Source organism: Suricata suricatta, chromosome 16 (genome assembly GCF_006229205.1).
Source record: "Suricata suricatta isolate VVHF042 chromosome 16, meerkat_22Aug2017_6uvM2_HiC, whole genome shotgun sequence".
Taxonomy (NCBI): Eukaryota; Metazoa; Chordata; class Mammalia; order Carnivora; family Herpestidae; genus Suricata; species Suricata suricatta.
In genome coordinates this window covers 12,961,239-12,975,798 of record NC_043715.1, presented here as the reverse complement: position 1 = coordinate 12,975,798, position 14,560 = coordinate 12,961,239, and the positions used below count along the sequence as shown (strand labels likewise).

The following is a 14,560-nucleotide window of genomic DNA, read 5'->3' as shown; positions in this document are numbered from 1 at the left end:
GAAGATGCCAAGATCTTGCCATAGCTTCAGAGCTTAGGAAAAAGAATAAAAATGTTTCAGGTACCGTTGATGCCCGTTTTGTGCTTCTTTCCCATCCCCTCTTGCTTCCCAGAGGTTACCATTCTCTGGAAGTGTGTTTTTATCATCTGTGTTTTTCTGTTTTCACTATGTTTGTATCAATAAACATGAAACAGAATTGTTTTGTTTTCAAACATTACATAAATGGTAGACAATGCAAAACTGTTCTGCAGTGCGCCTTTATCTTTCTGCGTTATGTTTTAGAAATGCGTCCATGTTGATTCATGTATTCATTCATTTTACAGCCAGTCTTCCTTCTGCTCTTTGAAACCTGCCCAAATTTGTTGAAAACAGAAAGCACATACATCTGACAGTTTCTCAATGACAGCTATGAAATAATTTGGTCTCAAATGTCTTCTCTTTTTTCCCCTTTCTTCTCGTTAGTCTGTCCCCCTTCTTTTCCTCTCCTACTCTATTAAGGGTTTGGAATGTAAGAAGAAACAGCCAAAGGAGAACCTTACAAGGAGAGTCTGAATTTAGCACCCCATCTTCCAGGAAAGAACCGGCATTGTTCAGGAGCAACTAACAACTATCACATGCTGGCTAAGTGCTGGAGCCTGTGCTAAGCATTTGACATTTGCATGGTAATCCTCAATGTGACTCTTGGAGGTTTTCCTTGCCCAAGGCCAGGTAGCTAGTAGGTGGATATTCTAACCGAGGTACTCAGAAGTCAGAGCTGTTGTGCTTAACCATTCAAAATGAGAAGCCATATTGATCCCAAGGAGGGACAGTGCTAGGTGAGCTATTCACGGTAGAGAGTCCCCCAGGGCTAGTGCTTTAACAGCTTTTGGTATTGATTCCACTTCTAAATTAAGATCTTAATCATTGTTAATAATAAATAATAATAAAGCAGATACTTAAAAATTCACAGGGTTGAATGTTACTTTAGTTTTCTTCTTTTTAAGTGTTTATATTTGAGAGAGGAAGACAGAGCACAAGTAGGGGAGGGGCAGAGAGAGAAGGAGACAAAATCTGAAGCAGCTCCAGTCTCTGAGAGTCTGACATGGGACTCAAACTCATGAAGTGCAAGATCATGACCTGAGCTGAAATTGGTTACCTAACGGGTCTGAGCCACCCAGGCGCTCCTGAATGTTACTTTAGTTTTCTTACCTGAACTTCAGCTACCCACTGATTTCCAACTCCCTCCTGGATATTTCCGCTTGATTATTCTGCTATCATCCCTAACTCTGTATGAACCAAATTTAGTCATTTCTTTCTCTCTTAACCATTTCCTCTTGCAGCGGATTCTGGCACCTTAGTCTGGCTTCCATGGTCCTCTATATTCTGGGTCTTCACCACTTGCTCTGGACTGGTGTCCCCACAAAATTCATATATTGAAGCTCTAGCCCCCAATGTGATGGTATTTGGAGATGCAACCTTTGCCTTTGGGAGGTAATTAGGTTTAGATGAGCTCATGATACGGTCAGTGTCCTTATAAGCAAAGAGCAGAGCACTTGCTCTCTTTCTGTCATGTGGGAACACGGTGAGAAAGTGGATCTGCAACCAGGAAGAGTCCTCACCAGGAACCAAATCTTCCAGCACTTTAATCTTGGACTTCCCAGCCTCTAGAGCTGTGAGAAATAAGTTTCTGTTCTTTAAGTCTCCCCGTCTATAGTGTTTTCTTATAGCAGCCTGACCTGAGATACTGCCTATACAGTATTTCAGTCTTAACCTTCCACCCCTTTTCAAGTACCCTTCTTCTTGTCCGTTTTTTTCACCTACATTATTTCCCTAAGTTTGGCTGGTATTCCCTGTCCCCAAACAACAACAATATTTTAAGACAAAAATTAGAGTCCCTTTTCTCCATCTTTTCTTTGCTAAGTCTCCTTTCTTTAGACTCCGACAACACTTAACCCATACTGTACAATAGAGCACTTAGTTGCATAATGTTGTTTCTTTTTCTTTTTCTTTTTCTTAAAAAATTTTTGTTTTACATTTATTTATTACTGAGAGACAGAGAGAGAGAGAGCATGAACGGTGGGGGGGGGGGGAGACAGAGAAAGAGGGAGACACAGAATCTGAAGCAGGTTCCAGGCTCTGAGCTGTCAGCACAGAGCCTGACACGGGGCCTGAACCCATGAACTGTGAGATCATGACCTGAGCTGAAGTCGGACTCTTAACCGACCACCCAGGCGCCCCTGTTTATTTTTAAACACGTTGTGTCTGCAATGAAATGATTAAGGCTTCACAGGTGGGCCATGTCTTGTGTTCTATTCCATATGCCCATGTTTATTAACCTATTTTGTATACTGTGCCCATCTCACAGTAATATGTTTCTTAAACCCTTAAGAATTTTTTAAAAAGTCATTTTGATCATTTTTACACAAAGAAAATAAAGAAGTGATTTTAAGTAAATAAGTATTTTAGGTCAGTGTATTATTAATGATTGTATTATGAATATTAAAGTTCATCTAAGATACAATCTTTAATATCTTTAATGATTTCATAATGTAAAAACACATTTTTACTTTTCCCCATTTAGTGACTCAATCTGTTAACTTAAAGAAATAAATGAACTGCTAAAAAATAAGTTTTGAGAAAGACATTTCATACTGCAATGTAGTCCTGAATGTTTATTAAAATGCAGAATGAGGTTTAACTACATGTTACAGCACCAAAAATAGACAAAAACTGCTTTCATAAGCTGATGTTTACAGTTTTTGCATTTATGCCTAAAAATCAATTGATTTGTTTTAATAATTTTTGTTTAGTTCCTAAACAGTAAGCAAGAAGAGATTTCAGGCTGTTTTCAAGCACTTTCCCACAAATACCACAATGTAGGTGTTCTGCGTAATAGTTGGATAGACAAATTGTTTTTAACTTTTACTATATTTTCTCTTTTTAACATTTTCTTTTTTTTAAATGGTTTTATTTACTTCTGAGAGTGAGACAGAGTGAATGGGAGAGGGACGTAGAGAGAGGGAGACAACGGAATCCGAAGCAGGCTCCAGGCTCTGAGCTGTCACCACGGAGCCCGACACGGGGCTTGAACTCACAAGCTGTGAGATCATGACCTGAGCTTAAGTTGGATGCTCAGCCGAGTCACCCAGGCACCCCTAATATCGTATTTCAAGAGTTTAAGATGCTGTGTGAGAATTTTGATCAGAATGCTATTTAAAGATTTAGCGAAGATCGTCAAGAGGGAAATTGGGACAGTTATCAGATTTATAATCTTTGCCGACTTCAGGAATTTCAGGGTCAGTGTTCCCTTCCTTGGTTTGCTGCCTTTATTTATTTTACTTTTTAAAATGTTTATTTATTTATTATTATTTTTTTGGCGGGGGAGAGAGAAAGAGAGCACGAGCAGGGGAGGGGCAGAGAGAGGGAGACAGAGAATCCCAAGCAGCCTCCATGCTGTCAGTATGGAGCCAGATGCAGGGTTCCAACCCACAAACTGTGACCTGAGCAGAAATCAGGAGTCGGATGTTTAACCAACTTAGCCACCCAGGTGCTCTGGTGTGCTGACTTTAAACAATGGTCTGTTCCAGGTGGCAAGGAGAGATTAAAGTGGAACACTATGTGGCAAAGAATAGGAACAATTTAAGACTGTGTAATAGTCAAAACCAAGCCTAAATGGTGTCCACCAAATCAGATTAATGGATTGAATGACTGAGCCCTAAGAATCACTGGCTTGGTTGCTGCCAAGTCCAATGCTGTTCACTTAAAGTTCATTCACAGCTTCTGTTTCCTATATTAATGGGAAATACCAGATATTCCTGTATGCATGAATGTATGTATTTTTTAATTTTTAATTTTTTATTTTTGAGAGAGTGCAAGTAGGGGAGGGTCAGAGAGAGAGGAAAATACAGAATCTGAAGCAGCCTCCAGGCTCTGAGCTAGCTGTCAGCACAGAGCCCAATGCGGGGCTCGAACCCACAAACGGTGAGATCATGACCTGAGCTGAAGTCGGATGCTCAACCGACTGAGCCACCCAGGTACCTCAGTATGTGTTTTTTTTAGTAGGAAGAGGTGCCATTCTTGCCTTTTATGATGTGAATCTGTTTATTTCTCCTACTATTTTATTATGAAAAAAATTTCAACAGAGAAAAGCTGAAGGAATTAGTGCACATCCATGTGTCCAGCATCTAGATTCTACAATTGTGAACATTATACTACACTCACTTCACCATCTAGCCATCCCTCTGTTTGTCGATCTGTCTTATGTGTGGTGCACTTTAAAATAAGAGGTCAGTACACTTCTTTCTAAAGACTTCATCGTGCAAGTGGTAACTAGAGTTCAATATTTGTTTGTGGCTCTTTTTTAAGGTAACATTTGTGTTTAGGGAAATGCTCAAATCTTAGTTATACCATTTGATGAATTTTGACAAGCTCTAGACCATTCCCATCATCCCAGACAACTTCCTCTGGGATTTTGGAACCATGATTTATACACTGTCACCTCACAGAATCTGTCTGAAGATGTAATTAGAGGCTCAGAAAGTTGATTGGTGATAAATGACCACAGAAGCAGTTTAGTTTCTGTTTGCTTTGCAGAGAAATATGATCAGAGCAGAAGGTGGAGAGCTTGTTGTTTTAATTCTTGTATGATACTTCTGTTCTCATTGCCATGCCAGCTGAGTATAAGGAATGCTCACGAATTACAAAGAGTAACTAATTTTAGCTCAGATACATACACACATATGTGCATATATATATATATATATACATATGTTTATGTTTAAAAGTTGCAGGGCTTCGTTAATTTCCTTCAACTTTTTAAAGTTTCAGATACCAATTTCATTCATTTATAACATTTCATCTTTTCCAAAAATTTTTGCAAACCCTTCTGCTTTTAGAACAAAATAAATGAAACTCAGCATTTTTATATTTGTTTTTTTTTATGTTTATTTTTTTTTTTTAGAGAGAGAGAGAGCATGAGCAGGAGAGGGGCAGAGATGGAGAGAGAAAGAGAAGGAAATCCGAAGCAGGGATCCCTTCACACTGGCAGTGCAGAGCCCCATGTGGGGACGTGGGGCTCAATCCCATGAACTGTGAGACCATGACCTGAGCCAAAATCAAGAGTCAGATGCTTAACTGACTGAGCAATCCAGGTGCCCTAGAACTCATCATTTTTAATAAAATCACTGGTCCCGTATAAACATTTCTGGCCATGAATGTGAGCTATAAAGTTGTTTTTAAATTGCTGGAGGCAATTTCTAGGAATTCTCTGCAGAAGACATTGGGCTTGGAGTTAGGCAGACGTAGGTCCAAACCCTGACTCTGCTACTTCCTGACTCTGTGACCTTTAGCAAATTGCTTAATCACTTTGGTCATTGATTTCTCTGCTTTTAAAGGGGTATAATACATGTATCTACTTCATGGAGTTATTGAGAGGATTAAAGGAATAAGAAGAGAAGTTTTCGGTGCTTAGCACATATTATGTACTCAACAAATTTAGTTAATGTTGTGATTATTTTAGTAAAGACTGGTTCAGTATGTTTTGTTGTTTGGAATATTCCTGATGATATTTATAAAGCTCATGGAACATATGAATTGTATTTAAGAGATCATATATCCCATAAAAGAGATCTAGTCCCATAAAAGAACAATATCCACAGCTTTTCATTTTTAATTAATATTTGTTAAGAATCAGATGTAAAAAGCAACCAACTCCCACCAGTAGCTAAAATGACAAAGACTCACAACACCAAAAGTTGGTGAGGATGTGAAGTAACCAGAATTCTCTGTTGTTTAGTTTTTATTTCATAATCATAAATTTGATTCTGCAATATAACTTGATGTGGAGGGGGATAAGGAAAATATGGAACCCATAGAACTGCCCCAAGGAATACAAAGATTATGGGATATTTTGAGGAGATGGTGGAGCAGGGGTGCTCTCCTAAGCTACAGAAGGAATGATCTTGTGGTTAAGATGTGACACAAGTCAAATTTATTAGATTTGTCCACATCAGCAATGTTGATCTTCTTGCTGGTCTTGCCATTCCTGGATCCAGGGTGTTCCACATGGCTTCCACGTTAGTCATGCCCTCTTTCTCCTTGCCAAAGGCCACTTGCTTGCCATCCAATCACTTGGTTTTGGCAGTGTAGATGAAACACTGTGTTTGGTCCAGCATTTACCAAGGACAAGATGCCAGGATTGATATGTTCCAGGATGAAATTCTCATCAAATTTCTCCACATAGATGGACTTGCTGCCAGTGCCATCGTGGTGTTAAGGCACCACCGGGGCGCATAAATCCCAGAATAATACTGTTAGAGCAGGAAACTTTATAACCAGATCCTTTCTGCCCAGTGCTCAGAGCATGAAAATTTTCTGTGGTCTGCCAACAGCTCAATGGAGATGCAGCCCAAGGCCTCACCACCCATGACAATGTCTAAGAACAAGGTGGGTTGACCATGGCTGGGCTAGGTCTGCAAGGCCCAGAATTCTTAGGTATGGTAGGTAGGGATGTAAAATCAGAGTTCAAGCACTCTGCAAAAACTGTTTGGAGGTTTCTTCAAAGTTACACATAGATCTGCCTCCATGATTCTCAAAATGACAATAATGCTGAGCTGAGAAGCCCTGATCTACTCCATGACCCAGCCATTCATTCCATGCCTAGGTATTTACCTAAGAGTAAAGAAAACATACACTTACAGAAATGTCTCGTACTAGAATATTCATAGCAAGTTTATTCACAGTAGCCTCAATCTGGAAACAGAACTCAAATGTCCATCAATAAGAGGATAGATAACTAAGTTGTGGTTTATCCATAGAGTGGCACACTACTTAGCAATAAAAAGGAATGACCTACAGATACATAAAACAACATGGGGGAATACTGACAGGGTTCAGAACCTGCTGCCCCAAAATATGGCAATTGGCATACTAAATGTTTTAAGCTAAGGAATTTGAGAAATGGCAGGTGTAGGAAGAACTCTCTGACCTTGCCCTGAAGCAGCTTACAAGGTCCTCATGTGAGATATGTCTTCCCTATCCCTATAGGAAAGGAATATCCTGATTTCTGAAGATGGAAGAACTCTAAGAGGAATCTGGATGAGCATGCCTTGCCTAAATTTCCCCCACTGTGCTGTTAGCTCATACTCAGTTGTCACATTTCCCCACAACTTTCCATACCTCATCTAACTTAGTATGAAAACACTCAGGTTTAATGGTTTCTTCAGATCTTCATTTCCTTGTGGAGGCTCCTGTGTCACATAAAATATTAGTAAATTTACATGCTTTTCTCTTATTAATCTACCTTTTGTTATAGGGCCCCAGCAAAGAACATAGAAGGGTAGAAGGAAAAGATACTTTTTCCCTCCCTTACTATAGCTATCGATCAATCGATCTGTCTCTATCTATCCATCCATCCCTCCATCCCTCCATCCCTCCATCCATCCATCCATCCATCCATCGAAATGGGCTGCAAACTATGGTGACTGAATTTATATAAAATTATAAAATAGGCAAAACTAAACTATGATGATGTAAAACAGATCAGTGGTTACTTCTTGGAAGTGGAAGACTGATTGAGAAGGGGCTTAAAGGAGCTTTATGGAATATTTAATAGGCATTTGGCAAAAGTGGTTGATTAGTACACATAAGATCTCAGCATTTGATTGTATATAAATAGCTTAAAGGGTAACGAATCTGCGAATTTGGAAGATCTTGGAAGATCTTTTCCTTCCAAACAGCTTTCCATTAGTTGCCCCTCATATTCTCCAACACTAATATTTCAACTTTTTCGTGTTAGCCTATAAGGTATAATTGTATCTCATTATGGGGTTAGTTTACATTTCCCCCAAAATTAATGAAGTTGCACATCTTTTCATATGTTTATTAAACTCTTGGATATCATCTTTTAGAAGTATTTGTTCTGTTTTTCTGCCCATTTTCCCACTAGGGCATCTTTTCTTATTAATTTGTAGGAGTTATATATACTGGATACAAGTCCTTTGTCATACATATATATTATAAATATCTTCCCCCACTCTGAGGTTGTCTTTTCACTCCCAATGGTATCTTATGGTGAATAGATATTCTTAATTTTAATATGGTTCAATTTATGTATTTTTCCCTTATGATTAGTGCTTTTTCTGCCTTGTATACTTTTGCCTTCTTCAAGGTCACCAAGCTGTTTTCTCATATTTTCTGCTAAAATAGTTGTTTCGCTTTTATTTTTTTTTAGGTTCAATTTTTATTTATTTTGAGAGAGAGAGAGCATGGGGTAATGGCTCAGGCCACTTGAATGGGAGAGAGAGGATTCTAAGCACGTTTTGTGCTGTCAGTGCAGAGCCCAATGTGGGGCTTGATTCCATGAAACGTGAGATCATGACCTGTGCTGAAATCAAGAGTAGGACACTTAACTGACTGACCTACCCAGATGTCCCAAGAGTTATTTGACTTTTAAAATATAGATTGGCATCCCAAATGAAATGCATTTTTATGATGTAAGAATCCAAATAAAATTTTTTCCATATGAATATCCAAATGTCCTAGCTCCATTTTTTTTGAAAAGAGAATTTTTTTCATTGATGCCCATCTTGGACTTAGAAAAAAAATACATTTTACATAATTTACATAAATGGTTCAAATTCTACACACAGCTCTATATTCTATTTTTGCAGTACTGTTGACAAATAACCTATTGGCTGAATGGTATCCATTATGTGGATGTTTCACAAAGAATTTTTTAAAATGTTTAATTTATATTTTAGAGAGAGAGTCAAAGACAGAATGCAAGCAGGGGAGGGTCAGAGAGAGGAGACAGAATTGGAAGCAGCAGGCTCCAGGCTCAGCGCTGTGAGCACAGAGCCCTATGGGGGGCTGGAATTCACAAACCATGAGATCACGACCTGAAAGCCGACCATCCACCCAGGTGCCCCTGTATCACAAAGAATTTTATTAATTCCCTTAAAGTTGACATTTAGAGTTTCTAGTGTTTGTTATTGTTGATGTTAAGGAGAAGAAATGAATATTTTGTCCTGAGTGAGTGGCCGTTATGTTGTTTCCTAAGGATAAATTGCTAGGAGTGAGGATTGCCCTGCTGGGTGCAAGGCCATTTTAAAGTTTGCCTTCTGTGAGATTTATACCAATTTTAACCCCTGTGCACAGTGTATCACCCGGTTTCTCCATCTTCTCACCAAAAGTGGTCATTATCAATCTTTTTAGTCTTCGCTAAATCAGGTGAAAAAGAAACATTTTCATTTCCAAGTCTTTCTTTTATAATAGGTTAAAATTTTTTGTACATCTTTACTGGCTGTTTTACTGGTTTTGGATGGCCCGTTCAAATTTTCGACTAATTTTCCTTTGGGCTTGGTCTTTATCTTTCTGGTTTATAAACACACACACACACACACACACACACACACACACACACACACACACACACATCCTTGCCCTGTGGAGCTTAGATTCTAGTATAATGTGTATATATATATGTTATAACAGAGTGTTATCTCTTAGTTTGCCTCGTTTGGCTTTTAACCTCATATTGTCTTTCGAGCCCCAGTTTTAACTCAACCCCTACTGTGAACCAACCTCTTTCTAACAGCTTTAGAAAACCTTCCCGGCTCTGGTCCTGGATGGGCGGAGCCGAAGTGTCCCGGACAGGCTTTGCCACGCCCACCTCCCCGAACGGGCGGGGCCAAAGGACGCCCCGCCTCCGCAGGCGGTTTCCGGTGCCTAAGGAACCTTCCCACCTGTACCGGGCAAGAAAAGAAACCTATAGCGAGCAAGGGCCTTAGCGTTGCGAGAGTCGCCGGCGTACGTAACGTTGACGCGTGACGCCAGCCCGGCTCGGTTGTGAGCGTGCGCAGTGTGTCTCTCAGGGCCCTCGGGCCACGGTCGGCCCGTGTGGCGCGGCGGCGCGGCCTGGAGGTGGGGTTTCGCTCCTGGTGCTGCGACGGCGGGCCCGGGCCTCCTTCCTCGCCTTCCTCGCGCCACCTCCCTTCACTGCGGCGGGGGGCGTCGTGTACCCCTAGGAGCGACAGTTCCGGGAAGCAGCCCCGGGAGCGGAAGTGGAGGATGGTTTCCTCGAGTGGGGAGAGTGAGTGAAGCGCTGCCGCTCTAGACTTGGGAGCCGAGGTGGGCGTGAGCGAAGGTAATCAGACCCGGCGTCCGAGCCCGAGTCCTCCTTCGACTTTTCCAGAGGGTGAGGCAGGGGCTGGGGCTGAGGTTCCTCCACGTCAGGAGGGCTCGGGCCGCTCGAATGGAGCGTGAGACTCAGTCCCATCAGGTGAAACAAGATCTTGGTGCCCCTGGCCCGGAGCAAAACGCTAAATACCCTCTCTTATTTTCCCCGTTGCTGGGAGGAGGAGTTGCCAGAAACACTTCTAAAACTACTTTGTAAGCGTTAATTGGAGAGAGCACTATTGATAGGATCTTGTGGGGGTTACCCACGAATTTTGCGGGTATTTTCATTTGTGGATCTGGGCAGGGGGAACATGGCTTTCTAATCGAATCTGCAAAATAAGAATGGTGATACGGACCTTCCTAGCAGAATCACGATGCCACAGAGCTCTAAGGCGTGCTTAATGAAAGGGACCGAGGAACACATACTGGAAACTTTTTTCTTGCAGTCTCTAAACCACGTGCTTTGTTGTTTTTTTAAATTTTTGGTAAGCATTGAAGTGCTGGAATGAAGTTCTGACTCATATTCAGAACCTAATTAGAGGAGGGCTGTTTGTGCTAAGTAATAATACACATTTATTTATTAGATACAGAATGTTTACTGTGTACCTTAAGCACTGTTCTAACCTCGGGGTGATACATGAGTCAACAAAACAAAGATCCTTGCCCTTTGGAGCTTAGATTCTAGTTTGGGGAAGACAATAATAAACATAATAAGCAAATTATATGTTAGAAGGAAAAGAGTGTCATGGAAAGAAAAAAGCACAGCAAGCTCCTTACCTTTACTACTGGTAGTGCAAGATGCAATTAGGATGTCTCAGAGAAATTACACTTGCGTAAATACTTGAAGGAGGTTTGGAAGTTAGCTGTGCAGGTAATCTGAAGGTATTCCAGGTAGAGGGATTGACCAGTGCAAAGGATTTGCAGGTTGCAGTCTGCCTGGTGTTTCAGTTAACAAGAAAGTTTATGTGGCCGGAGTAAAATGAATAAGAGGGATAAGAGACAATTAAGTTAGAGCTAGGTTGGGCCCTGGAGGGCAGAAATCTTCAAGAGTGTTGTAGGCTATTGTAAGGGCTGTGGCATTTAGTTTGAGTGAAATGGGGAGCCAAAGGAGGCAAAGATAGAAGACACCAGTTAGAAGGTGATAGCAGTAATACAGCAGAGAGATGACAGTGTCTACAGTCAGGAGGCTGGTAGCTGGAGGTGGGTGAGAAGTGGTTGGATTCTGGGAATTCGATAGGAGGAAACAAAGGCTGGGTTATAGACCTGTCTATATCTGTCTGTCTGTCTCTCTTTTTAATACACACACACAGACACACGAGATCTATATATCGATATAGATATTCAAGAATATATTTTATATATAAGCATATAAAATCTAGTATTGATTTGTGTACAACAGGTGTAGTCAGGAAGAACAATGGAGTGTTTGAGTCACTTTAGTTTTTCTCATGTGAAAGTATTAGTATTATCTTAGGTAAGATTTCAGAGCTTCTTTATGTCTATTAATTAGTATGTGAAGTTAATGCCTAAAATCAGACTTTTTCCAAAGTAGAATATAGTTGCGATCTAAACATGGTTGTAGTTTCCAGTAAGCACAGTGTGAATTAAGGCAGAATAACTTGTAATAAACTTTCATTTGCGTTTATTTAGGATTTTAGGAAATGTGTCAATGCCTCCTTTTTGCCTTCTTTCAGAAACTTATCTAAATACAGGTTCTAACAGTGAAAAATAAGAAAAAGATATTGATGGGCAGATGTGACTAATAGCTATAATTTATGTGTATGCTAAATATACTGTGGCAGATAGATGACTAAGAAGATACTTGTTACTTCCCGAAGCTTGCAAGCTAGTAGAATAGACAGGATTGTAAACAATTTAAACAAAATATAAAAGAACTGCAAAAAGAACAGTACAAAGTAAATGCTAATAGATTACAGTCTTCTGGATATTACTGTATTTATTGTGGCACTAGCTCATCTTTATTTCCCATTTTAATCATCAAATGTTGGCTTTTTGTGGGATAGTGTTTATCAATTTTTTGTTTGACAAATTTAGATTCTTTTTGAAAAACTGGTGTAGAATGAACTGAATATACTAAATAAATGTGGAACTTAGGAACTAAAACACCTATTGATTAACATTGAACTAACAAGTACTATGTAATACTTACAGCTCTACCTGCTGGAATTTATGACTTACCCAACACTATGCCTTTATGCCATGCTTCTTTCTTGTATATCTCTTATCCCTCTCCAGTGGACCGATGTTTTTGGTTTCTTAGTGTTGGAACACAGAATATAGGGTGACTAATTTGTGTATTCAATGATAATAATTTCTTCAATTTAAAGATCTTCTATCGGGGCACCTGGGTGGCTCAATCAGTTGAGTGCCGACTTCAGCTCAGAGCATGCTCTCACAGTTCGTGGGTTCGAGCCCCTCATCAGGCTTTGTGCTGACAGCTTGGAGCCTGGAGCCTGCTTCTGATTCTGTCTCTTTCTCTTTCTCTGACCGTCTCTTGCTCATGCTCTGTGTCTCTCTCAAAAATAAATAAACGTTAAAAAATTTTATTTTAAAGATCTTCTATCAAAGTGTATTGCTTTTCTTGTTTTTTTTTTTTTTAGGTTTATTTATTTATTTTGAGAGAGAAAGCATGAGTTGGGGAGGGGCAAAGAGAGAGGGAGAGAATCCCAAGCAGGCTCTGTACTGTCAGTTCAGGGCCTGATGTGGGGCTCCAGCTCATGAACCGGGTGATTATGACCTGAGCTGAAGTTGGACACTTAACCACCTGAGCTACCCAGGCACTCCCAAAGTGTGTTATGTTTTAGTGGCAAGAAGAAATAATATTTTATAGTGGAAGCATGGAGCTGTCTGAGCAGATGAGACAGGAATCTAGTTTACAGACATGCCAGACTGAACTATAGTTCAGTTTCAGTATTGAGCTGAATAGAGGCCAACCAGTTAGGTACACCACAGTCAACAAGCAGTATGGTGATGAGTATTAGGAGGTGGCCTATGAAAGTGATTTAGTACCACCAAAGTGCATGTTTTAGCAAGAGTGTGAGATCTGGATCAAGGGATGTATTTGACAGTCCTTTAGGTAAATAAGTATGTGGTGGCAGAGAGGTCTGGTAGCAATACCAGTACTGGGTTTAGGTGTAGAATCTCCTGGAAGGACGTCAGATTTGGAGGGAATTAGAAAAAAAGCTGAAAGTCTTGGGGTGCCTGGGTGGCGCAGTTGGTTAAGCATTTGACTCTTGAGTTTGGCTCAGGTCATGATTTCACAGTTTGTGAGTTCAGGCCCTATGTTGGGCTCTGTGCTGATGGCGTGGACCCTGCTTGGGTTTCTGTCTCTCCTCTCTGCTCCTCCCCAGCTTGTGTGTGCTTGCTCTCTAAATAGACATATAGATAAAAACTTTTTTAAAAAGTAAAAAAAAAAAAAAAAAAAAGCTAAAAGTCACATGTTAAAGCTTGACCAAAGGTCATGTTCAGGGATGAATCTTAGTCTGAGAGTATGTTTGGGGTTGTGGGTGGTGTCTCAGCCACGGCTCTAGAGGTGAGCTTCGGGAGGAGCTAGATTAATATGGTAGGTGACATGAGCTGCCATCACTGATGATTATTCTTTGCTCTGTGCCTTTTATATTCTAGCATGTTTTATCCTCATCTAAAAAATTGATGCCCTAATTTTTAAATAAGAAACAGGCTCAAGGATGTAATTTTCCCAAGGCTGCATTTTAGTTGTAAGAGCTGGAAATTGAGCTCAGGTCCTTTGGGTATGAAAGTCTTTACTTTTTCTTTATTCCAAATTGTCTCATTCTGTAACAGTGTGTGCTGACATTAGCCTTCCTATTTTATGCGGTTTGTCATAAGTGTGATCCGATTTGCTGTGGATGAGATTTCACTCACTAATAAATTTGATTCATTTAATTGTGTGTTTTCTTTTTCTAGATTTTAATTTAATTTGAAAATGAGTAAGTGCAGAAAACCACCACTGGGTTCAAGTCCTGAGACATTCAGCCCAGATGTTGTTGCTGACATTTCTGAACTCTTTGCCAAGAACTTTTCTTATGGCAAGCCACTTAATAATGAGTGGCAGTTACCAGATCCCAGTGAGATTTTCACTTGTGACCACACGGAATTTAATGCATTGCTTGATTTGAAGAACTCCCTAAATGAAGTAAAAAACCTACTGAGTGACAAGAAATTGGATGAGTGGCATGAACACACTGCTTTCACTAATAAAGCTGGAAAAATAATTTCTTATGTCAAAAAATCTGTGAATGCTGAACTTTGTACTCAAGCATGGTGTAAGTTTCATGAAATTTTGTGCACCTTCCCACTTATTCCACAGGAAGCTTTTCAGAATGGAAAACTGAATTCTCTACACCTTTGTGAAGCTCCTGGAGCT

At 40.1% G+C, this 14,560-nt stretch overlaps 1 protein-coding gene and 1 long non-coding RNA gene across 2 annotated transcripts in view; one reads left to right on the top strand and one right to left on the bottom strand.

Moving 5' to 3' along the window:
* Positions 1–5,763: 5,763 nt before the first annotated feature.
* On the bottom strand, positions 5,764–9,717 carry LOC115281067. The gene is made up of 3 exons (XR_003904054.1): positions 9,562–9,717; positions 7,156–7,226; positions 5,764–6,648 (listed from the first exon to the last, which is right to left on the bottom strand). It is a non-coding gene; the product is annotated as an uncharacterized LOC115281067 (long non-coding RNA).
* A 104-nt stretch (positions 9,718–9,821) lies between these two features.
* The window catches only part of HYDIN (HYDIN axonemal central pair apparatus protein), a 417,349-nt gene continuing 412,610 nt past the window's right edge, over positions 9,822–14,560 (top strand). The window contains exon 1 of the mRNA XM_029925166.1: positions 9,822–10,123. The gene's annotated coding sequence lies outside the window, so the exon portion shown is untranslated. The remainder of the gene's footprint in view (positions 10,124–14,560) is intronic.